General features: G+C 41.4%; 1 protein-coding gene across 4 annotated transcripts in view; it reads left to right on the forward strand.

The window, feature by feature from the left end:
• Positions 1-22639, forward strand: part of LOC126278977 (ATP-binding cassette sub-family G member 1-like) — a 773827-nt gene that overhangs the window by 221949 nt on the left and 529239 nt on the right. Inside the window, exon 1 of one of the 4 annotated variants that reach the window (XM_049979277.1) lies at positions 568-628. The exons of the other annotated variants lie outside the window; for them this stretch is intronic. The gene's annotated coding sequence lies outside the window, so the exon portion shown is untranslated. Of the gene's footprint in view, positions 1-567; positions 629-22639 lie in introns of those variants that run through there. 4 annotated transcript variants of the gene reach the window in all.

Genomic DNA, 22639 nt, shown 5'->3' on the forward strand with positions numbered 1-22639 from the left:
TTCAACTAAAATTTTAATTTATGAGATCCAGAATACTGTTTCTACTAAACTATTATGCAAAAAGAATCTAAATATAAATTTTTAAGTTTCTAGCTCTTTTCTGTTGCGCCAATGATTTTTACAGAAAAATGTCCAAATTTCGAAAATGGTTAAAGTTATTGCACTGATATTCAATACGTACTGATTTAGTATTACTCCTGACATGCTAGCAACGTTTCAGGTTATTTACTTATTGCGCAACATTTATGACGTCGGAGCTAGTGACAGCGGACTGGTGGCACACAATGGAAAGACTGCTGTGAATTTTATACGGCGTGAGTAGGCTGCTTCCCTACAGTGTGTATGATTACTACTGTTATGTTTTTCTGACTATTCAAGCTACTAAATGTCTTTTACGATGGGTAACGCACGTACCGTAACGCCACACCATAAAACTAAATAACTTATCCTACCCCTTAAGCCATATGACTGTATCACAATACAGAATGCTGCATTCTGTCAACAAATCTAAAAGTTATATCGAGACACTCTAATATCAGTGATTTACCCTGGTATGTATGATCTCTGACTACAGCAAAAAATACCACCTGTGAATACGTTCTCCCCCGCGAACTGCAGCAGTTGCCATGTAAGTATTGCACAAAATAGTGATTTTCCAGGATTTATGTTAAAGGTGTTAACATCGGTAACATAATATGCAACATACGCCGTTTTCTCGATGTGTGTAGCGCCCTGCTCGTGTAATGTGGAAGTATTCTTGCTTTTAAAAGGCTCAACATGGAAATAGGACGATGGCATGTATGTATGTCAGATGAATTTTAGATTTCACATGCGGTGAAGCACATTGTAAGTAATGTGTTACTTATGACATTTTTATAACATATCTGCCATATGCATGGCATTAACAGAGCTGTGTTCGAGCACGATTCGAACTATTCGAACAGTTTACGCCACAGTTTGGGAAATCTGGGGTTCTGTTCGATCTTCTGATCGACCTGCGATCTAGTGCCTTTTGTTGGTACTATTGCGACGACCTTTCTTAACGTTTTTAATGATGTATAGATTTTAATAATAAAACTAATTGTGAAATACCGACTGAAAGATCTTCTAGGATGCAGGTCATTCATAACATTCATAACTAACAAATAAATGAAAGATTGCAATCATGATTCTGACAAATTCTGGCGCTTTCGCTGATCCTGTCATCATGTGACGTCTGATGGTACGGTGTCCAAGAGGGGTCTTGGTGTTGTAATTCATTCTCTCGATAAAATTACAGTGACTTTAATATAATATATTTCGCTTGTTCGTTATTTAATTTTTGAGTAATTGTCTTGATTGTTTCATCTGAATTTTGATGTCTTATTTTCAAATTGAAAATCTGGTAACGTTTTTATCTGCTATTCTAATATGTAGACAAGGATTAAACTATGTAGACAAGGATTAAACTGCTCGATTGGAACCTACTTAGTAAATCACAAACGCCTCTCACAAAGAAATAAAATATTATACTGGACTCGGTCAAGAAATAGTCTATTTTCGTCCTGCCTGTATCAGCGTAATTGATATGAGATTTGTAAATTGGTTCAAACACAACAGGAGTAAGTGCAGTGGTAGGATTTATGGCTTTTTTCCTCCAATGTTTCCCGAAATAGCAGATCCGCACCTTGTTTTTATGGCTAGTTCGTGGTTTCTTGCGTATTTGTTGCGTTCGCGCCACGGCGGTTAAGTGTCACGTGATTCTTCGAAGAAGCCCGATACTGTATCGACCTCTGCGACTTACCGGGAAATGTGGAGCCTGTTCAAACACGAATATCGTTTGCATAGCACTAGACATTACGTTAATGCCATTTTATTTATTCACTCTGTTCATTATTTCTTAGTTTTTGCAGTATACCACTTGACACTGGCTTTGAGGCGAAATTGCAATTGTGCAGATAAAATAGCTTTTACAATCGAATTGTCCCCCACTTACTTTTCTTTTCGCTATCGTGCGTAGTTTTGCTTTAAAAGTAGCGTAATTCTTTCTCTTCGTCTTCTATATGGTCTCCAGGTTCGATCTTAAGTTTGTCGCTAAAGTCGTTTTTGCTGGTCTTCATTACTTTCGTCTTCATGTGATTATTTCCAATCCAAATTTTGTGCTCATTAGGCTGTTCATTCTATTCAACAGATCTTGTAATTCTTCGTTACTTTCACGGAGCATAGCATCTTACCATAGATATCCTTTCACCTAAAATTTTAATCCCATTCAGAAACCATTCTTTTATCTCCGCCATTGCTTCTTTCATCTATGGTTTGAACAGTAGAGGAGGAAGATTCTCTCTGTATTGCTCGCTTTTTAATCCGAGCGCTTCGAGCTGCTTCTTCCGTTCTTTCCCTATAGATTACATCTATCTTCTTGAGAATTTCGAGTATCTTGCACCATTTTATCTTGTCGAATATTTATGGCCATCTGAACTCATAGTCGAACACTTTTTGTTCTCCCCTCAGCTGATATATACTCCAAGCTGGGTACCATTACTAAATGCGGATCCACACGTCTATATATGTGGTAATGTAATCAAGGCTAATGCATGGTAGAAACTGTTCGATAGGTGTAGGTATCTATCAGTTCATTTGAAAAAAAAAAAAACACTTTATATTTTGTGTACTTTCGCTTATCTTCGATGAGAGTAGAACAATTTTCGAAACTGATTAACAAGATCGGAACTATGTAAATTTTATAAACTTACTTACAACAATATTTTCACTGAATTTTGTTATATTTACATAAAACAAATATGTTACTCAAAATAAATTCTCATGTTGTTCTCAATGTAAGTATTTAGACTGTTTGCCTACAGTTGAAATCACTCTAATCTCTATCGCTTGGTGAGAAGAGACGATGCTAAGACACGTCTGTTCGAGTAGCTGTAGTGCCTATTTGAATTTTGTAGCTCGGGTGAGCAGATTACGTTATTGTGGAAGCTTAATCGTTGTTGTGTGACCAGTTGTTTGGGTGTTCAGAAATAAAGAAGCTAATTAGGAACTGATCCTTTACATCTCGTCACATAAAATAATTGCTCAGTTATTTCACTAATAACTATTGTTCTACTCGCATAGGATAAAACAAAAAATGAGAGTAAACAACTGTCGCTACGCCGACTGTGGAAAAAATATTTTTTATAGTCATCGATTGGTTCGCTGTGTTCGCTCACTTACGGCAGCAAAGTGAATTAGTAATGTCGTCGCATCAGCCTCCCCTTTGTTTTGAAACCGGGAGCCGCCGGTATGTGGGGGAATTTGCACTTGATTTGCCTGTCGGTTCTCATGAAAACGGCTGGTGCAGCCAAAGGCTGTTGTGCGGCTGTCGCTTTGGTGTCCTCTTGTGGTGCCGAGGATTCAGCGGCAGTATCTACGCAAGCGTCGGCCTCCACGTTGGAGTGCGTAGTTGTGGGTTGAGAAGGGCGTGCACCCTCTTCGGTGTACGCGAGTTTGAGCCGCTCTATTGAGACCGTCTCTTGTTTTCCATCCTTTTCAGTCTTGAAATTGTGACTCCATCTTACGATTCCCCTGCAGGGTACAGAGTCCGGCGAAACGAGGGTCTGACGTACCGTATCATCCCTGAGCCACAGGTGGGATATACTTCTTTTCTGTCTGGGCCGCAATTAAGGCGCGGATGGTGGCTAGAAATTCACAGAAAGATTTTTCAGATGGAAGTTCAAGGCAGCTAATGTATGAAGTGCTTTGAGCAACAATAATATTATCCTGGAACTCTTCCATTTGGTCCGTGTTTGCGTAGTGAAACGTCCCCTTAGAACAATTTATACAAGACTGGTCTATGTGAAACGTCCTCTTTGAACAATTATGCACGAATGTGCTTAAACTGACACACAATAGTTTTTAGCGCAACGCAATCTGACTTCCAAAAATCCCTACGAAAGAATGGCCCTGACTAACATTAACCTATACGTTTCACAAATCACTTACCTCACAAAAATCTTCGTTACTCAAGCTACTGCAATACATCGAGCGCCACTACTGCCAGCTAAATAAAAGATTCAAACTACTGAAGGCACTAACTACTGATAGGCATAGTTGGCAAATGAAAGATTTTAATAGAGAACAAACAATGTATTTACCTCACTAGTCATAATATATATAGCATTTCATGACACCAATTCTTACAAATCTCAAAACTCCGCCATCTCTCTCCCCACGTCCACCACTGCTGGCGGCTCACCTGCAACTGCACAACGCTACGCGCTGTTAGCATCCAGCTGCCGCTGCCCGACACTACAATGGCAGACAACAATGCAAACTATCCACAGACTGCGCACAGCACAGCCAGTGATTTTTGATACAGAGCGCTATATGGCGTTACCAATAAGAAAACCTAAATAGCCTACTTACAGTAGAAAAACAGTAATATCACAAATTGAGTCCGCCCTTATGCAAAACACCTTGTTATTCGTTTATTTCTTTATTATTCCAAATTAGAAGAGCTCCACAGTAACGTCAACACAGTACACCCACAAATACACTTCACAATGGAAATGGAAAACAACAAGAAACAAATTTCTTGGATCGTACAAGAAACAACCACCAACATGAATTCTCCATCTACAGAAAAACCACATCCACAAGCACTATTATCCACAGCTCATCCAACCACCTGACAGTGCATAAATATGCCAGTTTCACACATATGCTCTCAGGATAAACAGAACACCTCTTGTACCAGGAAATATACAAAGGAATTAAACATAATCAAACAAATTGCTGTTGAAAACGACTACCAAACAGACATCATAAACAAACTCAACAACAAGGTAAAATGGAAACATGCAGCACACACAGACAACACAGCAGACCACAGCACTTCAGAGAAAAGAGAGAGATGGTACACACTAACATACAATAACAAAATATCACGTAGAATAGGAAACACCTTAAAAAAGCAAGGGATTCCAGTAACATTGAGAACAAACAGCACAGTTCAGAAAAGACTAAGACTAGTCAGAAAAACCTCAGGCAAATTCAGCAACGCTGGAATATATCAACTCACTTGTAACTCTTGTCAGGCCCATTACATAGGACAAACAATCAGAAATTTCTGAACGAGGTACACAGAGCACATGAGAGCTCTAAGAAGTGACAGCACACATTCAACTTTTGCAGAACATCTAATGAACGAAAACCACAACCCCACTAATATCGAAAACTATCTACGCATTCTGAGAAACAGCAACAGTCTATACCGACAACTAACAATAGAAGAAAATTACCACATAAAAATGGGGAAAATGTATTAAATGAAAATACAACTCTCTACAACAACACACTCTTTACCGCTCTGAGAGAACTGACCAAGGACACAGAACAGAAAGCATACACGCGCTAAAGAACCACTTACCCATCACACACAGACACATAAATAAGGTACAGAAGTCGTCGTAATTCGCGCTACAGTTTTTCATAGCCTTTCTCGCCACTTGCTATACCCCTCTCGCGACACCCACGAACACAATCTTTCGATGGTGTAATATTCTGGATCAGAAACAAAGAGCAAAAGTTTTGTTTTTCTGTGTAAAAAGCAGCCACACACCATTCAACGAACGTGAGTACACGAATAGTTAAGCAACAGCTAAATAAACACCAAAATAACTGGTTTCCACAACACTACCACAACCCCAAGTATATACTGATGACATACAAAGTTCGCCTTTGAGTAGCCGGCCGCGGTGGTCTCGCGGTTAAAGCGCTCAGTCCGGAACCGCGCGACTGCTACGCTCGCAGGTTCGAATCCTGCCTCGGGCATGGATGTGTGTGATGTCCTTAGGTTAGTTAGGTTTAAGTAGTTCTAAGTTCTAGGGGACTGATGACCACAGATGTTAAGTCCCATAGTGCTCAGAGCCATTTGAACCATTTGAACCTTTGAGTATTTGTTTACTAACAGCCGCGCACATGCCTGCAGATGACACGATGTTCGCTAAGTAAAAAGACGGCAAAAGAAAAAAGAGCACAGAAAATATGTCACAAACAGATCCAATAATTGCTTAAAACATGCTGTAGCATACAATAAATGAGGTAGTATGAAAGTATCAATATAAAACTATATTTCAAAAGTCGATTTATAAAAATGTAATAATGTTTTGCTGTGTTTGTACAACCATACCATTTTCTGCATGTTTTAGATTAAAAGACCCCACTGATGATGGTGATATTTGTCGCCGAAACTAGTTTGGGATAATAAAGAAATAAACGAATAACAAGGTGTTTTGCCTAGAGGCGACTCTATTTGTGATATTACTGTTAGTGCTTTGAGCGCTTGAGACGGAGTCTTGTCACCCATATTTCCTGCGTGTTTTTATTTTTTTTTTATTTTTTTTTTTTTTTTTTTGTGTGTGTAATTGCCGCTCTGGTGATAGTATGTAGTGCTGTCTGAGAGCTTCCTTTAGTGCAACGTAACTTTGCCGAGGCAAGGTTTCTTCTATTTCGTCTATCACTTGTAAATCAAGATGTACAACCACGATATTAAATCTGTCAGTGTTATTCGAATCGCGATGCATTTAAAATAAGCATTCAGCTTTTGTGAACCAGATTCGAGGTCGCGTCAGCCTGTACGCGGGAAGTTTAACATTTAGATGTCGCGCGTATATACCTCCATCTTTCGTTGTTCCGTTTTGCGTCGAATTAATACTTGTCGATGATATCATGGTTCGAGCGGTAAGTTTTGTTGCGGCTCCAGTCCATTTCCTGGAGCTTACCATCAACTAATCCATTATTCCCGAGCATACGTTCAAGATGTTATTTCTTCCTTTCCTCTTTCGGTGTCACCGCTACGGAAACTGATATTTTGTATGTTTCATAAAAATTACATAAAAATTACATAAAATAATTGCCCAGTTATTTCACCAGTAACTTTTATTTAAGGACAAAACAAAAAACGAGAGTAAACAACTATCGACAACATCACTATGTCGACTGCGGCAAAGATATTTTTTATAGTCACTGATGAGATTTTTCCTGCCGGCCGCTGTGGCCGAGCGGTTCTAAGCGCTTCAGTCTGGAACCGCGCTGCTGCTACGGTCGCAGGTTTGAAGCCTGCCCCGGGCATGGATGTGTATGCTGTCCTTAAGTTAGTTAGGTTTAAGTAGTTCTAGGGGACTGATGACCTCAGATGTTAAGTCCCATAGTGCTTAGAGCCCTTGAACCTTGATGAGTTTTTGCGGCGAAGTGAGTTAGTGATTTCGCCACTCTAAAATGTACCAACTTTTATCATGTAGTATGAGGGCTATTCTTTTATTAAGATACGAATGGTCGCAAAATGGAAAACACAGTCAAAATCAAAAAATTTTATTTGCAACAGCTAGCTAAACTTTCCGGCTACTTCTGTACATAATCGCCACTCCGGCTTAGACATTTGCCATAGCCTTGTACCAACTTTCCAATACCATCGCTGGTCTGCAGCTCGTTGTCCGTACACTCCCCATCGGAAAATCTGCAAGAACATCTTCATTGTCCTCACACGGTGCGCCCGAGACTTGTATGACAGTAATGTTATGTGGGCTGCATGAAATCAGGCGTATTTTCTAGGCATCTTTATGTGCTCACTGTGCACTCAAAATCGAAAATAGCGACGTGGCGCGATCGACGGTCATACTACACACATACATATGCACAAAGACACATTGGATGTTCATGACTAAACGGTCAGCCACCCATTGAACCATTACGATTCTGAGAAGTTCCAGATTTCTTTGTACAAGAAAAACTGTTGTTGTTGTGGTTTTCAGTCCTGAGACTGGTTTGATGCAGCTCTCCATGCTACTCTATCCTGTGCAAGCTTCTTCATCTCCCAGTACCTACTGCAACCTACGTCCTTCTGAATCTGCTTACTGTATTCATCTCTCGGTCTCCCTCTACGATTTTTACCCTCCACACTGCCCTCCAATACTAAATTGGTGATCCCTTGATGCCTCAGAACATGTCCTACCAACCGATCCCTCCTTCTGGTCAAGTTGTGCCACAAACTTCTATTCTACCCAATCCTATTCAATACTTCCTCATTAGTTATGTGATCTACCCATCTAATCTTCAGCATTCTTCTGTAGCACCACGTTTCGAAAGCTTCTACTCTCTTCTTGTCCAAACTATTTATCGTCCATGTTTCACTTCCATACATGGCTACACTCCATACCAATACTTTCAGAAACGACTTCCTGACACTTAAATCTATGCTCGATGTTAACAAATTTCTCTTTTTCAGAAACGCTTTCCTTGCCATTGCCAGTCTACATTTTATATCCTCTCTACTTCGACCATCATCAGTTATTTTGCTCCCTAAATAGCAAAACTCCTTTACTACTTTAAGTGTCTCATTTCCTAATCTAATACCCTCAACATCACCCGACTTAATTCGACTACATTCCATTATCCTCGTTTTGCTTTTGTTGATGTTCATTTTATATCCTCCTTTCAAGACATTATCCATTCCGTTCAACTGCTCTTCCAAGTCCTTTGCCGTCTCTGACAGAATTACAATGTCATCGGCACACCTCAAAGTTTTTATTTCTTCTCCATGGATTTTAATACCTACTCCAAATTTTTCTTTTGTTTCTATTACTGCTTGCTCAATATACAGATTGAATAACATCGGGGACAGGCTGCAACCCTGTCTTACTCCCTTCCCAACCACTGCTTCCGTTTCATGTGCCTGTTACGGCACCCATGTCCCAACTGGCTTAAATGTTCTTCTCTGGAGTGGTAATCATTCTTCATCCATTCTTTCGAGGTGTTCATTCCAGTTTCTCCTGATATCTTGTGTTTTATTGAGGATGTCAACTATATCCAGTTCTTCCCTAATTGCCGGCCGCGGTTGCCGAGCGGTTCTAGGCGCTACAGTCTGGAACCGCGCGACCGCTACGGTCGCAGGTTCGAATCCTGCCTCGGGCATGGATGTGTGTGATGTCCTTAGGTTAGGTAGGTTTAAGCAGTTCTAAGTTCTAGGGGACTGATGACCTCAGAAGTTAAGTCCCATAGTGGTCAGAGCCATTTGAACCATTTTCTTCCCTAATTTCTGAATTACAAAATCTGTCTGCTCTTGTGCGTCCCTTTACTGCTCCTAGAAACCTCATCCCTGTTGCTGGTATGTGATGGTCTTGATGTTTACTTATAACCCATGCATCACTTCCGTAAACAAGCACTGGAACTGCCATTATCCTATAAAATTATAATAATGTTTCATTCATCGTTTTATTTTTCAGACATCTGTTTATCTTTCGACGCACACTCCCAAACTTCGCTAGTTTCTTCGCTAGATCTCCGCCATACTCGTACACTTGAAACGTCCCCTTTGAAAAATTATGAATGGCAGTGCTGGAAAAACTCTTACATTATTTGATTTTCAAACAGCTGAGCAAACCTCAAGGTACTCAAACAGTTTTCTCTTTACTTATTTTGATCATCGCTAAACTGATACACAATATTTTTTAGCGCAACGCAATCTGACTTTCAATAATCTCTACAAAAGAATGGCCCTGAATAACAATAACCTATACCTTTCATGAATCATTTACCTCACAAAAATCTTAGTTACTCGAACTACTGCAATACAGCGAGCGCCAATACTGCCAGCTAAATAAAAGATTCAACTACTGAAGGCACTGACTACTGATACGCTTAGTTAGCAAATGAAAGATTTTGATAAAGATTTACCTTAATAGCGTTCAAAAGTCATCATATATATATATATATATATATATATATATATATATATATATATATATATATATATATATATCAATTCATGACATCCATCTTTACTAATTTCCTTTTTCTGTCGAACACATGTCCAGATCGTCCGCTCATAGTAACCCCTAAAAACTCTGACATATCTCTCTCCACATCCACTGGAGACGGCTCACTTTCAACTGCCCAACGCTACGCGCTGTTTGCATCCAACTGCCCAACACTACACTAGCGAATATCCCAACATTGAGTCCAACCACACACAGACTGCACACAGCAATTTTCATACATAGCACTACATGGCATTACCAACATAAAAACCTAAACAGCCTACTTACACACTATGTGATCAAAAGTATCCGTACCTCCCCAACTCCCCACCCGCCCCAAGAAAATATGTTTTTCATATTAGGTGCATTGTGCTGCCAGGTACTCCATATCAGTGTCCTTTGTAGTCATTAGACATCGTGAGAGAGCAGAATGGGGCGTTCTGAAAAACTTACGGACTTCGAACGTGGTCAGGTGTCACTTGTGTCATACGTCTGTACGCGAGATGTCCACACTCCTAAACATCACTAGGTCCGCTGTTTCCGATGTGATAGTGATGTGGAAACGTGAAGGGGCACCTTCAGCACAAAACCTTACAGGTCGATCACGTCTGTTGACTGACAGAGTCCGCCAACAGCTGAAGAGGCTCGTAACGTATAATAGGCAGACATCTATCCAGACCATCACACAGGAATTCCAAACTGCATCATGAACCCCACTGCAAGTACTATGACAGTTAGGCGGGAGGTGAGAAAACTTTGATTTCATGGTCGAGCGGCTGTTCATAAGCCACACATCACGCCAGTAAATGCCAACAGAGGTCTCCCTTGGTGTAAGGAGCATAAACATTGGACGATTGAACAGTGGAGAAAGGTCGTGTGGCACGACGAATCACGGTGCAGAATGTGGCGATCGGATGGCAGGGTGTGGGTATGGCGAATGCCCGTTGAACGTCATCTACCAGCGAGAATAGCGTCAACACTAAAATTCGGAGGCGATGGTCTCATGGTGTGGTCGTGTTTTACGTGGAGGGGACTTGCACCCCTTGTACCTTTGCTTGGCACTAACACAGTACAGGCCTACATTGATGTTTCAAGAACCTTCTTGCTTACCACTTGAAACATCTCCTTAGAAAAATTAAAGAATTAATGTGCTGATAAACCTCTACGTTATTTGATTTTCAAACAGTTGAGCGAAACTGAACGTATGCAGACATTACTCTCTTTACTTATTATGATCAAAACTAACACAACACTGATATATTTATGTTCATGATATCCAGTATTACAAATTTACTCTTTCTGGCGGAGACACGTCCAGATCGTCCGCTCTTAAAATTCTGCTATCTCTCTCCCCACATTCACCACCGCTGGCGGTCCACCTCAAACTGCCCAACACTACAATAGCGAATATTCCAACAATGCAAACTAGCCACAGCCTGCACACAGCACTGTAAGTGATTTTCATACAGAGCGCTACGTGACGTTACCAACATAGAAACCTAAACAGTCTACTTACATAAGAGCTCTACGTTGCGTTACCAACATAAAAAAACTAAACAGCCTACTCACACACTATTGAAGAGCAATTCCGGTATGGCGATTGTGTCTTTCAACACGATCGAGCACCTGTTCAAAAAGCACAATAACATCCCTGTAATGGACTGGCCTGCACAGAGTCCTGACCTGAGTCCTATAGAACACCTCTGGGATGTTTTGAAACGCCAACTTCGGGACAGACCTCACCGTCCTACATCGATACCTCTCCTCAATGCAGCACTCCGTGAGGAATGGGCTGCCATTCCCCAAGGAACCTAATTGAACGTATGCCTGCGTATGATTTAAATACTTGATCTATTCTATTGCTCTATTCTTGATCATATTTTTTTTTTTTTATATATCCACTGATCTCGTCGTCTTTTCTGAACTCGTCAAATGGTACTCTTCACATACCTTACCTAATAATGTATTCCCCCTTTGTAGATCATCTTCATTATTCGCCAGCAGTGTGACGTCTCTTGCATATAAAAAAACAGTTCGAGCGGGAATTGCTGTTCCCCTTATTCCTCCGTTAGAAATCTCCTTCCATTTCCCAATTTCACTAAGTAAATTTGAAATGATAGAGCACAGCAATCAGTCGTCGTTCTCTTGCAGGTTTTATTCGACAGATCTAGATTTCGGCTAGTGCCTAGCCATTATCAATGCACCATTTCGTGGTATCAGTGCATGTTCTGGTCCGTCTGTCCCCTTTTGTTCGGGCTTTTGTTACAGTTGTTTCAAGACTACTGCAACAGAAGCCCAAACAAAAGGGGACTGACGGACTCGAAAATGCCTTGATACGACGAAATGGTGCGCTGATAATGGCTGGGCACTAGCCAAAATCTAGATATGTCGAATAAAACCTGCAAGAAAAGAACGACTGGTTGCTGTGCTATATCATTTGAAAGTCATATCGCAGTCGTTGAGTGCACCCATGTCCCTAATGGAAGGTAACCTCATCCAAATAAATGTTATAAGGTGTGGGTGAAATGCTGCACCCTTGTCTTACTCGTTTGTTTGTGGCTATAGACAGTATTAGAGTGCTAATTATATCAACATTACAGTCCTGTTGTAAGACGTGTATATTTCTATTGTCCAACCACAATTTATGAAATATGTTTATATTTTATTAATAGGATTAAATAGGAATAATTGATATTTGTCATGTTGGAAATAACTGTGGTAGCAGGGAATGTCTGCACCAAAGTATTGTTGGCAGGAGAGACCGCACATTGATATAATTTTAAAAAGGGCGGAAGAGACGGCATATGGATACATTTTAAGAAAAGAGCAGGAAAGACCGCGCATTGATACATTTTGTAATGGTAGCAGGGATTGTCAACACTAGAAATCATTGATGGCGGGAGAGTGCGCACTTTAGCGCCCGAAGAAAGTCAGTAGTAAGCGAGATGTGAAACGAGTCGGTAGCAGATCTGAAGCGAAAGGGTGAGAGGAGCGGTGTGCCTGCCAGCCACCAGCTGTGATTTACAAGAGGTTATAAACGGATGTACAGAGACTACAGCTAACTATTATCATAAGAGGAACTACTATTATTGAATTTTTTTTGAGAAACTCAAGTCTACTGAAGGTATGTTTGCGAAATGCTAGTTGTAAGATTATTGTAAAAAGTAAGTCCCCATTTGAACGTTTGTAAAATCATTTCATTCAGAATATAATTAATTTTTGCCAGCAATATTGCATTACTGATTATCGTCCATCCCAAAAACCATCAACGTAAAACTTTGCAAAATTTTATTATTTTCAAGAAAAAGTTTAACTATGAATTACGTAACTTCAATCAAATTAATTAAAGAATAACGTTAGCTTTGCTATTAAAGAATAACGTCAACTTTGGTAATAAATACAGCCACTTATTATGACAGCCCACCAGCAGCTAATAGAGTATAGTAAAACAGAGGAAGTATATTCATGTCTCAGTTCGATGTACCAGTCAGATGGCGATCCAGTAACAGTAAAAAAGGCAAGGAACAGTTTTGGGTTATTTGCAGGTAACGACTGAGGGCCACGACGACGACACATCCTATGTTTCGTGGAAATAATCAGAAAATCACTTTTAATAAGCAGCAATTAAATTTGTATGCGAAGAGGGTGAAATAGAACAAATTTCAAAGGGAAGATTTCATTTGTTATTTTTAAGCCAGAGATAGAAATCCTAAGGAAAGGTTTCATAGGTTATTGCAGAAGGGAAGGTTGCGTAACAAAGGAGATATGGAGGAGACGGGAAGGTTTCGCTGTGTTTGTACCGCCTTTTTAAAACATTTATTAGGTGTTGTGGATATTATCTTTTCCTCATAATTCTCTACAATTTCTTCCTGTAAATATTACTGAATACCCTAATAAAATCAAGGAACGCTAAATGGGTTTCCCTTTTACACTCTCTTTCGATTATTTGTTTTATTGTAAATTCTGCATCTGTTGTCCAGGTGCCCCTCCGACATCCCACTTGTTCTTCGCCTACTAAACGCTCAGCTATAACCTTTAACCTGTTGTTCACTACTTTTGCATAAACTTTGAACATGGTGTCAAGTAAGCTGATTCCTCTATAGTTCTGGCAGCTATAGAAGCTATTACCTTCCGTCGTGTACCATTATGTGATTCGCGGAACAGTTATCAGTAGGGAGAAAGGTCAAGGGCGCTTCCTATAGTATCTGTCAGCGTCATTAAGGCAGGCAGAAAAACAAGCAAACACTTCTGAGCGGCAGTCGAAGCTGCCGCCAGCATTATCTCTGGCGCTTTAGGGAGAATAGTTTCCGACGAGCCAAAAACACGGCGACGTCCTGGAGCCGCGGGGAGGGGACGGGCCTGGCGGTGGAAAATTACGGCAAGCAAAACACAGCGTTAGTGTTTGTGTTTGTGCCGGTCGCTAGCTGCACGCTGTTCGCCCGGGGCAGAGATCACGCGTCTGGCGCGGGTCTCTGACTCACGCTCAGTGGAAGCTTCCCGCGGCCGCAGTCTCGCCGAGCGCGCGGCTGCCTGCTGTTTTTGCGCCGTGCTGCAGAACACCGCCCAGCCGGCATACGTCACTCGTGGCTTACCCCGCACATGACGCGCGGTCACACGACAGATGTGCTTTTGCTTTGTCCCCGCAGTAAGAGCGAACAGCCCGCACTCCAGGAAAAGCGTATTCACAGTGAGAGCACACCGCCTGCCTACAGGCAGTAGTGACCTACCACTAATTATGCTCATCTACATCTACGCTGCACATCCATATACCACTATCCATCCAACGGCGCTGGCGGAGCATTCCCTGTATCTTCACTAATCATTTTCCTTCACGTACGCAACTCGCGGTATTGCGGTAGCGCTCTCACTTCCTACGGATATTGGTGTGTAATTTTCCCGGTCCATTTTACTTTTTTTTTCCTTTCTTACAGGAATCACCTGCGTTTTTTTTTCAGTCGGTTGGAACTTTGCGCTGTCTGAGAGATTCGCGATAATTGCAAGCCAAGTAAGGGGCCATCACCGTAGATTACTCATTGTTCCGAGTTCGATTACCGGCGGGGTCAGAAATTTTCTCTTCCTCGTGATGACTGGGTGTTGTGTGTTTTTCACCGTCATTGACGCGCAAAGTCACCGAAGTGGCGTCAACTAAAAAGAACTTGCAATACGGCGGCCGAACTTCCCCGCTTGGGGCCTCCCGGCCAACAATGCCATACGATCATTTCATTTCATTTCCCTTCCCGCTCCACGCGCAAATAGAACGAGGAAAAAATAACTGTCTGTATGCCTCCTTGTTGTTGTCGTCTTCAGTCCTGAGACTGGTTTGATGCAGCTCTCCATGCTACTCTATCCTGTGCAAGCTGCTTCATCTCCCAGTACCTACTGCAACCTACATCCTTCTGAATCTGCCTAGTGTACTCATCTCTCGGTCTCCCTATACCATTTTTACCCTCCACGCTGCCCTCCAATGCTAAATTTGTGATCCCTTGATGCCTCAAAACATGTCCTACCAACCGATCCCTTCTTCTAGTCAAGTTGTGCCACAAACTTCTCTTCTCCCCAATCCTATTCAATACCTCCTCATTAGTTACATGATCTATCCACCTTATCTTCAGTATTCTTCTGTAGCACCACATTTCGAAAGCTTCTATTCTCTTCTTGTCCAAACTAGTTATCGTCCATGTTTCACTTCCATACATGGCTACACTCCAAACAAATACTTTCAGAAACGACTTCCTGATACATAAATCTATATTCGATGTTAACAAATTTCTCTTCTTCAGAAACGCTTTCCTTGCCATTGCCAGTCTACATTTTATATCCTCTCTACTTCGACCATCATCAGTTATTTTACTTCCTAAATAGCAAAACTCCTTTACTACTTTAAGTGTCTCATTTCCTAATCTAATTCCCTCAGCATCACCCGATTTAATTTGACTACATTCCATTATCCTCGTTTTGCTTTTGTTAATGTTCATCTTATATCCTCCTTTCAAGACACTGTCCATTCCATTCAACTGCTCTTCCAAGTCCTTTGCCGTCTCTGACAGAATTACAATGTCATCGGCGAACCTCAAAGTTTTTACTTCGTCTCCATGAATTTTAATACCTACTCCAAATTTTTCTTTTGTTTCCTTTACTTCTTGCTCAATATACAGATTGAATAACATCGGGGAGAGGCTACAACCCTGTCTCACTCCTTTCCCAACCACTGCTTCCCTTTCGTGCCCCTCGACTCTTATGACTGCCATCTGGTTTCTGTACAAATTATAAATAGCCTTTCGCTTCCTGTATTTTACCCCTGCCACCTTTAGAATTTGAAAAAGAGTATTCCAGTCAACATTGTCAAAAGCTTTCTCTAAGTCTACAAATGCTAGAAACGTAGGTTTGCCTTTTCTTAATCTTTCTTCTGAGATAAGTCGAAAGGTCAGCATTGGCTCGCGTGTTCCAACATTTCTACGGAATCCAAATTGATCTTCCCCGAGGTCGGATTTTCCATTCGTCTGTAAAGAATTCGCGTTAGTATTTTGCAGCCGTGGCTTATTAAACTGATAGTTCGTTAATTTTCACATCTGTCAGCACCTGCTTTCTTTGTGATTGGAATTATTATATTCTTCTTGAAGTCTGAGGGTATTTCGCCTGTCTCATACATCTTGCTCACCAGCTGGTAGAGTTTTGTCAGGACTGGTTGTCCCAAGGCCGTCAGTAGTTCTAATGGAATGTTGTCTACTCCGGGGGCCTTGTTTCGACTCAGGTCTTTCAGTGCTCTGTCAAACTCTTCACGCAGTATCGTATCTCCCATTTCGTCTTCATCTACATCCTCTTCCATTTCCATAATATTGTCCTCAAGTACATCGCCCTTGTTAATGATCCAAAATTTCTAGTACCTTATCTTTGTGGTCCTTATGTGCAGTGTATGTTGGAAGCAACAGAATCGTTCCACAGTCGGGTTCAAATGCCGATTCTCTAAATTTTTTCAGTAGTCTTCCTCGAAAAGAACGTCGCCTTTCCTCCAGGGATTCCCATTTGCGTTTACGAAGCACCTCCCTAACACTTGCGTGTTGCTCGAACCTACCGTTAGCAAATCTAGCAATCCGCCTCCGAACTGCTTCGATATCTTCGTTTAACCCGACCTGGTACGGACCCCAAACATTCTAGTAGTACACAAGAATAGGTCGCACCAGCGTTCTTTATGCAGTCTACTTTACAGGTGAATCACTTGAAACATCCCCTTAGAATAATTAATGAATTACTGTGCTGATAAACCTATTACGTTATTTGATTTTCAGACAACTGAGCAAAATTGAATGTACTCAGACATTTCTCTCTTTACTTATTCTGATCAACAGTAAACTGACACACAATATTTTTAGCGCAACGTAATCTGACTTTCAATAATCTCTACAAAAGAATGGCCCTGAATAGCAATAACCTATACCTTTCATGAATCATTTACCTCACAAAAATCTTCGTTACTCGAACTACTGCAATACAGCGAGCGCCAATAGTGACAGCTAAATGAAAGATTCTAACTACTGAAGGCAGTAACTACTGATAGGCATAGTTAGCAAATGAAAGATTTTGATAAATATTTACCTTAATAGCGTTCAAAAGTCATCATATATATATATATATATATATATATATATATATATATATATATATATATATATATATATATATATCAATTCATGACAAAACTAGCAATGTATTTACCTTAATAATACTCAAAAGTCATCATTTATATATATATATTTCAGTTAATGATATACAGTACTACAAATTTATCCTTTCTGATGGACACAAGTCGAGATCGCGCGGTCTCAAAATTCTGCAATCTCCCCACATCCACCACTGCTGGCGGCTCACCTCCAACTGCGCAACGCTACGCGCTGTTCACATCCAACTGCCCAACACTACAACAGCAAATATTCCAACAATGCAAACCAGCCACAGACTTCACACAGCACAGTCAGTGATTTTCATATAGAGCGCTACGTGGTGTTAACAACATAAAAACCTAAACAGCCTACTTACACACTCTTTCCTAAAATTCTCCCATAGATCGAAGTTAACAATTCGTCTTCCTACCATAATCATCTTATGCTCGTTCCATTTCTTATCCCGTCGTAATGTTACGCCCAGATACTTCAACGACATGACTATCAAGGAGGACACTACTGATGCCACGTCCAAAAATTAGCCAGAGATTTTGTGTAAGTCATCTTGTATCATCCGGCAGTCACTCAGCTTCGACACCTTACTTTACACAACAGCATCACCAGAAAACAACGGCAGATAGCTGCCCACCCAGTATGCCAAATCATTTGTGTATATACATAATAATAGACGTCCTATCAAAATTTCCTAGGGCACTCCTGACGATGTCTTTATCTCTGACGAATAAGAAATCTTCGAGGCACTCACGTACCTGTGAACCTGTTCCATATGCTCGTACAATCACTAACAGTCTACAAAGTGGCACCGTGTGAAAAACTTTGCGGAAATCTAGAAGTGTCGAAACTGCCTGTTGCCCTTCATCCATACTTCACAGTAAATCTTGTGACAAAAGGGCAAGCTGAGTTTCGCACGAACGATGTTTTCTAAAACTTTGCCGATTCGTAGACATAAACTCCTCGGTCTCAAGAAAATTTATTTTATTCGAACTGACAATATGTTCGACGATTCTGCAGCAAATCCGTGTTACGGATATTGGTGTGTAATTTTCCCGGTCCATTTTACTTTTTTTTTCCTTTCTTATACACAGGAATCACCTGCGGTTTTTTTCAGTCTGTTGGAACTTTGCGCTGTCTGATAGATTCGCGATAATTGCAAGCCAAGTAAGGGGCCATCACCGTAGATTACTCATTGTTCGTTAATAGCAGCTACAGATCAATTTTTTCTTCTAAAATTTATCGTTAATTTGCCGTCTCAGTTACACATATATCTGTAGGTATAAGAATAATGAAAAACCTGTAAACTGTCATGTCTGTCTGTCTGTCTGTTTCAACATGCTAATCTTCAAAAACGTGAGACGAATGTTCACGGGGTTTTCACAGGTAACTTGAGCGTACCTTGGGGCACAGTATACGCTTTATTTCATCAAAATCCGATCACAAAAAAGGGTATCGTAACTCTGTTTCCTTTCATCGTTGCTGCCGATATAACACCCAGTATATTATCCGAGATAAAAATTCAGCCTTGGTTGAGATAAAAATTCAATCTTAGGTACCGAGGTTTTATTTACAAATCTTAATGACACGTTTTGCTTGTGGGAGGCATCTTCAGATAACTTACATTGCAAAAAATTACAAAAATGGGTATAAGGAAATGTCCTGATCCCATTCAGTGCAAGAACGTGCTCTAAAGGAAAGATTTTTTAAGCAAAGTTACAGAAACGTGGCACGGTGCACGCTGTCACTAAAAATGATTACACGATGCGAATACGTCAGCAAAATTCGGTTAGGATACGAAAAAGTTAAAATTCCCAACGCCTGTCAAGTGGTTGCGTGAAGAGAATATGTTGGACAGACGAGAAGAATGTTTAAATCCAGGTTTCAAGAACACGTTCTCACAAAGAGGCACCAGACAATACAACACTCGCCATTTTCAGTACATCTAATTGCATCTCACCATTGCCTGCCTGCTGTCAATAATACGGAACTTTTGTATGTTGCCCATAAGGAACGGAAACTCAATGTAGTTGATGAATTAGAGATAGCTAAACGCATATTTTTAGTGTCGATGGTCTTGTCAATGATCATCTGAGCACCAAAGATCAGTCATTTTTTGATATAACGATTCCCTCTTTTTAAAGAAGTTTAGCCTCGATGCTATGAAGTGTATTGGTATCTCTTTCGTTTTTACTTCCTTATCTTTAAGGCATAATGTAATTATTGTTTTTTTATATATTTATGATGACATTTTCATTAGGTATAATTATGTCACTGGATAGGTGCTAGTTAACTTTACAGTTATTTATAGGGCCGTCATGTTGGAAATTATGTCCACTTTGATTTGCAAGCTATTTAGTGTTCTTTGTATGAATGCGTGCCTGCACAATGGATATAGTGCAGACTAGCCAACGCTATCTGTCTGATTCTACTGCACTACTTGCACTCGAGGTCCGATTACCACACTTTTCCGCATTCTGTTTGTCAGCAGGACCACGTATGCATGTTGTGGTCCCACACCATGAAACTCTGCTGTGCATTTATTCCTAACTTGTGCGGCATCCTTTACGCATGCCAAAGAGTAAGGCATTTAAACTCACCCGGCTAGCCCTGCGATCTAACTCACTGCTTCCCGAGAGGGAAGGCGTGCAGGTCCCCGGCACGAATCCGCCCGATGGGTTAGTGTCGATGTCCGGTGTGCCGGCCAGTCTGTGAATGGTTTTTAAGGCGGTTTACCATCTGCCTTCGCGAATGCAGGATTGTTCCCTTATTCCGCCTCAGTTACACTATGTCGGCGATTGCTGCACAAACACTGTATGCACGTACGCGTTCACCGTAATTACTCTACCACGCAAACATTTGAGGTTAGACTCGTCTGGTATGAGACGTTCGCGGGAGGGGAGGGCAAGGGGGAAGGGGGGGGGTGTCCTCTTGGTGCCGAACCGCACAATAACAGTGGGTTCGGTGTGGAGCGGCGGCGGGGTGGGTGGACTGCTGTGGCCTGTTGTGGGGTTTTGAACCACTGAGGGCTCCGGTGGGACGAAGCCTCTCCGTCGTTTCTAGGTCCACGGTTCGGTACACAATACACAATGGCAGTTAATGAATTTTTCGCAATTTTTTTCACGGTCTACTTAGCCGCCCTTCTAAAATCCAATTTATCAAACTTTAAAATTATTGCACTGAAATCTTTCATCACTCCGATTCTTCCCAAATTTCTGATATCCCAAGCCCGTGGATGGCTAATTGAATTTTGTAATCATTTTTATGGACGGCGTGCGCCGTGACCAGTTTCTGTACATTTGCATAAAAACTTTTCGCGTCGAATACGTTCTTGCACTAGATGGGATCAGTATATGTCCTTATACCTATTTCCGTAATTTTTTGCGAAGTATATAATCTGAAGATGCCTATCATAGGCGAAACGAGACTGAATTTTTACCTCGAAAGATACCGTAACTGAAAGTTTTGCCCATACTAATATTATAAATGCGAAAGTAACGCTATCATGCTTTCACGAATAACCTGCTGACCCGATTCCGATGAAAATTATATGGAGATAACTTGTACCGTGAGGAAGAACATAGGCTGTATTAGAAAATGTGTACTACAAGATTTGATTTGAAGAATATTTCGCGAATTGGGGTAAACTACTGTTGGAGATAGCTTTTATGCTCTTTGACTTTCGATCATCATGTTGGTGAAAATGCTTTTTTGGTTGATATGTGCTACATTATACGATTCAAAGTAATGAATGCAATGCTTAAGCCGGCAGCGGTGGCCGAGCGGTTCTAGGCGCTTCAGTCAGGAACCGCGTGACTGCTACGGTCGCAGGTTCGAATCCTGCCTCGGGCATGGATGTGTGTGATGTCCTTAGGTTACTTAGGTTTAAGTAGTTCTAAGTTCTAGGGGACTGATGACAACAGATGTTAAGTCCCATAGTGCTCAGAGCCATTTGAACCATTTTTTTGCAGTGCTTAAATAATCTTCAGTGTGGTTAATGTGTATTTCTGCACTATTTGCTGCATAATGTACACTTTATATTATATATACCTACTTCAAGAGCAGAATAAATAGATACACGAACCTGGCAATGCACCTCTGTACACATTGCTATAGCTCAGCAACAACGCTGTGCATGCCGACGTATAGTGTTTGGCACAGCTTGGGAAAGGGCCGGCGGGGGGACGGGGGAGGGGGGGGGGAAGGGGGAGGGGGAAACGGGGTGCACATCACGAGCTATGCTTATCCAAATAGGCAATAGGCAAATAGGGCTTATCCAAATAGGCACGAGAGGGCAGCTGATGTTACTGCACATACAGTAGCTTTGTATTGTATAGTATTGTATTGAATGTTAACCGGAGACCTAGAAACGACGGAGAGGCTCCATCCCCGCCGCAAACGCAATGGTCCACAACCCCACGACGACTACCGCATTCCAATTCACCCCTCCGCCGCCCCACACCGAACCCACGGTTATTGTGCGGTTCGGCCCCCGGTGGATCCCACAGGGAACGTCTCACACCAGACGAGTGTAACCCCTACGTTTACGTCGTTGAGTAAGGTGGTGTATGCGTACGTGGAGAACTTGTTTGCGCAGCAATCGCCGACATAGTGTAACTGAGGCGGAATCAGGGGAACCAGCCCGCATTCGCTGAGGCAGGTGGAAAACCACCTAAAAACCATCCACAGATTGCCCGGTTCACCGGACCTCGACACAAATCCGATGGGCGGATTCGTGCCGGAGACCAGGCGCTCCTTTCCGTCCGGAAAGCCGGTACAGTAGCTTACTTACTATCACTCGTCATAACGCAGCTTCTAATATGTGAGCGCAGCTGCAGGCAACAGCTGGTCTATACTAATAATAAAAATGTAATGCCGTCGTGTCTGCCTGTGTGTTTGAGCACGCTAATCTCGAAAACTACAAGAATAATTTTCATGGGGTTCTCGCAGGTAATCTGAGTGTATCTTGGAGCAACGAATAGGCTTTATTTCATCAAAATCGGAACATGAGAAGTCGAATATCGTAATTTAAAGTTTTACCACCGGCTGCTCAGCTTAGTGCTGAGGGTATTTAATCAGCACCAATAGATGGCGCTGTTAATTTTATCATCTCAGTGACAGATTATTTTTGGATGTTCACATCAGTGACAGAATTAAATGGTGCAATCTTATCTTTATAAACACAGA

This window comes from Schistocerca gregaria, chromosome 6 (assembly GCF_023897955.1).
Source record: "Schistocerca gregaria isolate iqSchGreg1 chromosome 6, iqSchGreg1.2, whole genome shotgun sequence".
Taxonomy (NCBI): Eukaryota; Metazoa; Arthropoda; class Insecta; order Orthoptera; family Acrididae; genus Schistocerca; species Schistocerca gregaria.